The sequence below is a fragment of the Pocillopora verrucosa genome, chromosome 8, assembly GCF_036669915.1.
Source record: "Pocillopora verrucosa isolate sample1 chromosome 8, ASM3666991v2, whole genome shotgun sequence".
Taxonomy (NCBI): Eukaryota; Metazoa; Cnidaria; class Anthozoa; order Scleractinia; family Pocilloporidae; genus Pocillopora; species Pocillopora verrucosa.
Window position 1 is genome coordinate 21,116,336 of NC_089319.1, and position 5,549 is coordinate 21,121,884.

Here is a 5,549-nt window from a genome sequence, read left to right on the forward strand (position 1 = left end):
AGTACTTTGTGCTCAGTGATACAACTCCAAGCGACAAGGAGCCGAGCATAAGACATTCCCCAGTTTTAGGGAAGTAGATGATGCAACTAGCGCAATGTTTCTCTTTGACATCACGGCGGCTATACTGTATAACGTAAAAAATAAGCTAATTTATCATTTTATGAACCTCATCGTAGCTGTCCAGTCACCATAATTCAAACTTCTCAGTTCAACATGATTTAGATCATAGGATCATAGCTTTTCAAAGTAAGATTAGGTGACAACCTTTTTTGAAATAGGTGTATGCCCTTGGCCAGACTTGAGTTCACTATTTCAGTATAGGACAGGAAACCGAACACACTAGTGTCAAGAGTTTTTAATGACTTGTGGGCTGCAATGTCAGCCTCCATCAATTCTCGAGTAAAGTGTTGACACAATTCTCCTTATTTTAATTGAGAGAATTGCTAATTGGCCTTGGCCAGACTTGAGCGCACTATTTCAGTATACTAGTCCAACACCCGTAGTATCACTACCCTTGATCTCAAGGATCCAGTTCCATCCAGGTATCCCAGTTACCCTGCTCACAGGGTCTAGTTGAATAATAATTGTTAACCAAATAAAATGAAATGACATACATTGAAATACGACATTGAAATTATCATTTTTTTTCCTTTTGTTGTTTTTTTTCATTACCTTTTTTTCCTCAGTGAATTCCTTCGTTTGTATCTTCTGGTTCATGGTCTTCCTTGTGGAGGAGGCACAGTTTTTCCAGCCATGGTCCTCGATAATATCTAACGGGCGTAATCTAAGTTTCATGGTACCGTTGTCTTCATAGCAAATTCGGATAACTGTTCGTCTAGGGCTATCGTCTGTTCGTTTTGGGTTATCTCACAACTGCGACTTTTGTAACGCTACATTCTTGATAAATAACTTTCATCAAAAGGTTGTTAGATCCATTTGCGACCCGTACTTTATAGAGGATCGAAGCCAAAAGACTACGCCGTAAATGTAGTTCATTCTGGGTTGTTATTCTCTGTCGTGCCTCGCGTAAAACTGAACATATTATGATCAAAGACCTCAGTCAGTGTCCTGCTACTCATGGCGCTGTTCAAAGTGTTCGACAGACAATAATCAGAAAGGTGGAATTTCATTACTCTTAAATTAGGTGTCCCTTTTCTTTCGTAACCTGTTGCGTTCTTTGTGGATATTACGGTTTCGAATCCATTCGAGTCAGAGCAAGGTTCTGAGTCAAACTAAACAAGATAATAACGAAGAACAAGTTGTTATGCTCCATTGATGGTTAAGTGAAACACTAATTTGATTATCAACTATCAGTGGATAAAGGGAAATTAACATGGCGATAATGTGGGAACATGCAAAAGGATTTAGAATGACTACCACGCCCTTATAGTCAGCTGAAAGGCATCCGGTGTTTGATTTGAATAATGTGGAAACATGTAAATGACTGTTATTCATTTATTAAGAGCGTGGAACAAAGAAAAAATATGACCCTCCTGCAAGGTTTCGAACCTAAAAACCCTCAAATATCCAAGCACAACATACATGTTTGAGATCTTTATTCTGAACTGGTCTTCACGTATCGTAAAATTGTGGATAAATATCCTCCTAATACGCAGTAACTTCCTTCTGACGTAAAGCAGTATCAAACCTGATACCACAGCAGATCGTCTCGAACCCGATGATAAATACTATAATAACAGCGCTATGCATGATTAACGAAACTGGAACTGATAGATAACTTGGAAGAATATTTCAGTTTCCAAATTTATACTAATATCAATATAACAGTCACCCATCGCAGTACAAGGATTTTAAACCTCCTTTTTGAGCATATCTCAAATGTCTAGCGTTACACTCATAGCTGAGGCTTTTGGCCATATCGTGTACAGTTTTACACGAGGTGTAACAGAGTATTACAACCCAGAGGAACCTGAGATAACTGCGCGGGTTTTTGATCCTTTACTGAACAATGGACGCGAGTGGTTTCACCATCCTGTCGACGAGGTCATTTATCAACAATACAGCTACAGAAAGGCCACGGCTCAGGACTATCTACCTTCCAGCGATGTCCGTGCGAGGCTTATCGACGCCTCTTCCGTAGAGCACCCAGAAGTACAAGACAGTCAAATAGAGGGAGATGAAGCAATGGCTTGGAAGCGACTCAGACCATCCGTTTTCCTCTCAGCTTGTCAATCAATGTACATTGGCTCTCTGATTTCATTTTTAACGGCTACCTTTGTAGGTTCAGCGTTCATACTGACATCGTACATATGTTACGAGACTGTAAACAACTGCCAATTCTACCCAAAGGAGTCTATTCCAATAAGAATACAGTGGATGAGATCGATCTCGGATATCATTGCCTGTGCCTTCCTTTACATTTGGTTCTTGGTGTATTTGCTATTTCTTTTCCGTCAGTATCAGTTAAAAGGAGTGAAAAGAAAACTATTTTTAGTCTGTTGTGTGACGTACTGCTTGGATTCACTTTATCGCTTGGGTCTTCAAGTCCTGAATATATCTCATTCCAATCTATCTTCAGTGCAGAAGATTCCTATAAATATTTTGTTCGTCACGAACGATTGCGTCCAGGCATATTTATTGACTAAACATTTCCGCCCTACAACGAAGAAAGGACAGCTGATTTTGTTCCTTCAACTGATAGTACCTGCTTATTTTTGTTTGTTTCTAGCAATTCCAGTGGCATCGTTGATTTATCCAGCTTACAATAAACAAGACAATGAAGGGAAATTACTAATTGCTCTATTTGCTCCTCTCATTGGAGTCGTTCTCAAAGTCATCTCACGAATTTTTGTTCAGCGGTTATGCAATATTACCCATCCGGGATATTCGTATGTCTTACTGGCGCCGTTGTATTGCGCTTCGGCGGTTATGTTCCGCATTTTACAAGCGGAACTAGATAGCTTAAAGTCCATCGCTATTATTGGGATTATTCACGGCGCTGCAGAGGTCATAGAACGAAGCACCATGGTTGCAATTGATCATCTCTGCCATGCGATTCTGAAAAGAGAATCAACTCCTTGGGGAAGTTTTCGCACTCCTCGCCGTGAGAGACTAATGGCTGATATCGCTATAATGAGCATGTTGTATGAATCAATTGCTATAGTGTCTGTAAACGGCGTTTTATACTTGTATCAAATGATATACTTACAAAACGAAACCTTTGTAAATTTACTCAAGTATTTTGCCATTTTCACTTCTGTTCCACTGGTGATCGAGTGTTTCTTTATCACCCTATCGATTACGATCGCTACACGCTATCAGAATATACCTATCATGGCCATATGGCGAAGAAGATGGAAAAGACATATAGTTCTGGCGATTATTACGTCAGTGTCTGTAGCAAATTGGACCAGTACAAACTTTTTAGTGATTGTCCATCAGCGCTTTGCTGAAGATTCGTCACATAAGACTTGTAAAATGCCGTTTAGTTAAGTTGGCATATGATTACCATCTTTGCTTCCTCAAAATAGGATACTTTGTAGATGCATTTTGTTTTGTTTTTCGTCAGTTTCTATTCTCGTCTGCATACTTTCGGACAGGTAGTGAAATAAGCTTCATTTGTGAAAATAAATAACGAAAGAGGGCAAATAAAATCTTGAGTTCGGTCTGTGAAACCGTGATGATGACTGGCACGCCTTTTAGTCAGCCAAAAGGCATCCTGCAGCGGTTTAAAATTATTTTTGTAAGTAACGTCACTCCAAGACTTGAGGTTCTTCTAGCTAAGTGGTGGCATGCACAGTTCTTTAAGGTGTGGTTGTTAACAGAATTCATTTGTCAAACAGGGTATCGGTTTTACCAGTTTGGATCTAAAATTGGGTTTGGTTTTCCATTTCACCTGAACTCGGTGTCTTGATTGGTGTGTGGAGAGAAAGGAGCAGAAATTATGTAGGAACAGAAATTGTGACTGATTATGCAACCCGCTGTGAAATTATTGCTTCTGAAATTTGTACACGTTCGCATCTCACTAATTAAAAGCAGCCATTATACTTGTTATCCTGTGACTTAAATTCGTCGCTGTCGATGTTACAGCTGAGTTCTAGACCAAGAAGTCGGGTCGAGTGTCCGGCATGACTACGCTCTGGATTTTTAGGGTCATGTCTGCGGAGGGAAGGTAAGGCGGTTTTGAGAAGGATGCCGCACTCTCCCCATGCGAAATCTTCTTGAAATTACCTTCTCCCCCTGGAAAAGGTTTCGTGTTTAGAATCGAAACTCCTTAAAATTATACATAAGCATACTTCTGATGGTGTTGTCTTGCTGATATCAAACAATACTAACAACCCTGTATTGCTGATCACACAACAAACATTGCATGTGAAATGAAAACCAAAGAGTAAAAGGAAAAGTTAAGAAATGTCTTATTCCTCAAATTGTACAGCTTAAAAAATTACTGAAAGTTACAGCCTTGATGATGAAAAGAAAAATTGTTTTTTGCGAGCTTTTACAACACGTAAATCAAATAAAAATTGTAAATAAAGCGCCCCTAAAAACAATGAAAAGATAAATGGTGCAAAGTTCTCGTGAAAGACACCGGGGAACAATGTCAGTATCTGAGCAACTACGCACCTACCCCTCCCCTAACTCAACAACAGTCAACTGATAACAAGCAAGGATTAATGTCGGGTTAAGGGAGGGGTAGGTACGCAATTGCTCTGACGCTGACTATGACCTCGAACAAATATGTATGTCGTTATAAATGAACACAATGTTACGAATAACAGATAATTTTGTGTTAACAACTGAGTTGAAAACATAAATTGGCCACCGTAAATAGTGTAAAGGCTGACGTTTCGAGCGTCGGCCCTTCGCCAATCGCTCTGACGAAGGACTAAGATCAAAATGTCAGCTTTTAACCTCTTTACGGTGGCCAATTTACGTTTTCAACTCAGTTGTTAACCCTAAATTATCTGTCATACTCTCTCACCGACGCAGCACCACAGTTTCCTTAGGAGACGAATCATAGTTTCAATTTCTCTTTGAAAACTTCCTCAAAAAATCAAATAGTGTCGCAATCAAATGAAATAGTAATTTTTTTTTACCTTCGATTGAAATTTATGTAAGGAAATGATCCTCATCGGTAAGTTGTAATTGAAAGAAATTGCAGAAAAGAATCTTGAAAAAGTTCAGGCCTCGACCAGATTCGAACCTCTTCCTTTAGACACTAATTGGGCGCCACAACCACCTGAGTTACGAAACCACATGTTCAGAGCAAGGCCTGGGGGCAGTTGTCGGTGGGCCTCGCTTCAAAACAAATGAAGCTGATCTTGAGTCGCCAACCGGCTGATATGACCGAGACCGGAAACGTTAAGTATAAAGTTTCGAGAGTAACTCAAAACAGGTAAAATGCAGCAAATGAATTAATTTTCAAAAATATTACCAATTACTTTCGTTACCCTGAAATTATCAATATTATCAAAAATAAAGTTGCCAATATGGTCAACAAGAACAGCGAGAATTTCGGGAACGAATCATAAACGTACTAGTTTTTTGCCACAACGTGTTAATAATTACTCCAATGGACGAGGGTACAT

At 39.4% G+C, this 5,549-nt stretch overlaps 1 pseudogene; it reads left to right on the plus strand.

Moving 5' to 3' along the window:
• The first annotated feature begins 1,678 nt into the window (after positions 1–1,678).
• On the plus strand, positions 1,679–3,453 carry LOC131774176 (uncharacterized; annotated as a pseudogene).
• The last annotated feature ends 2,096 nt before the right edge of the window (positions 3,454–5,549 follow it).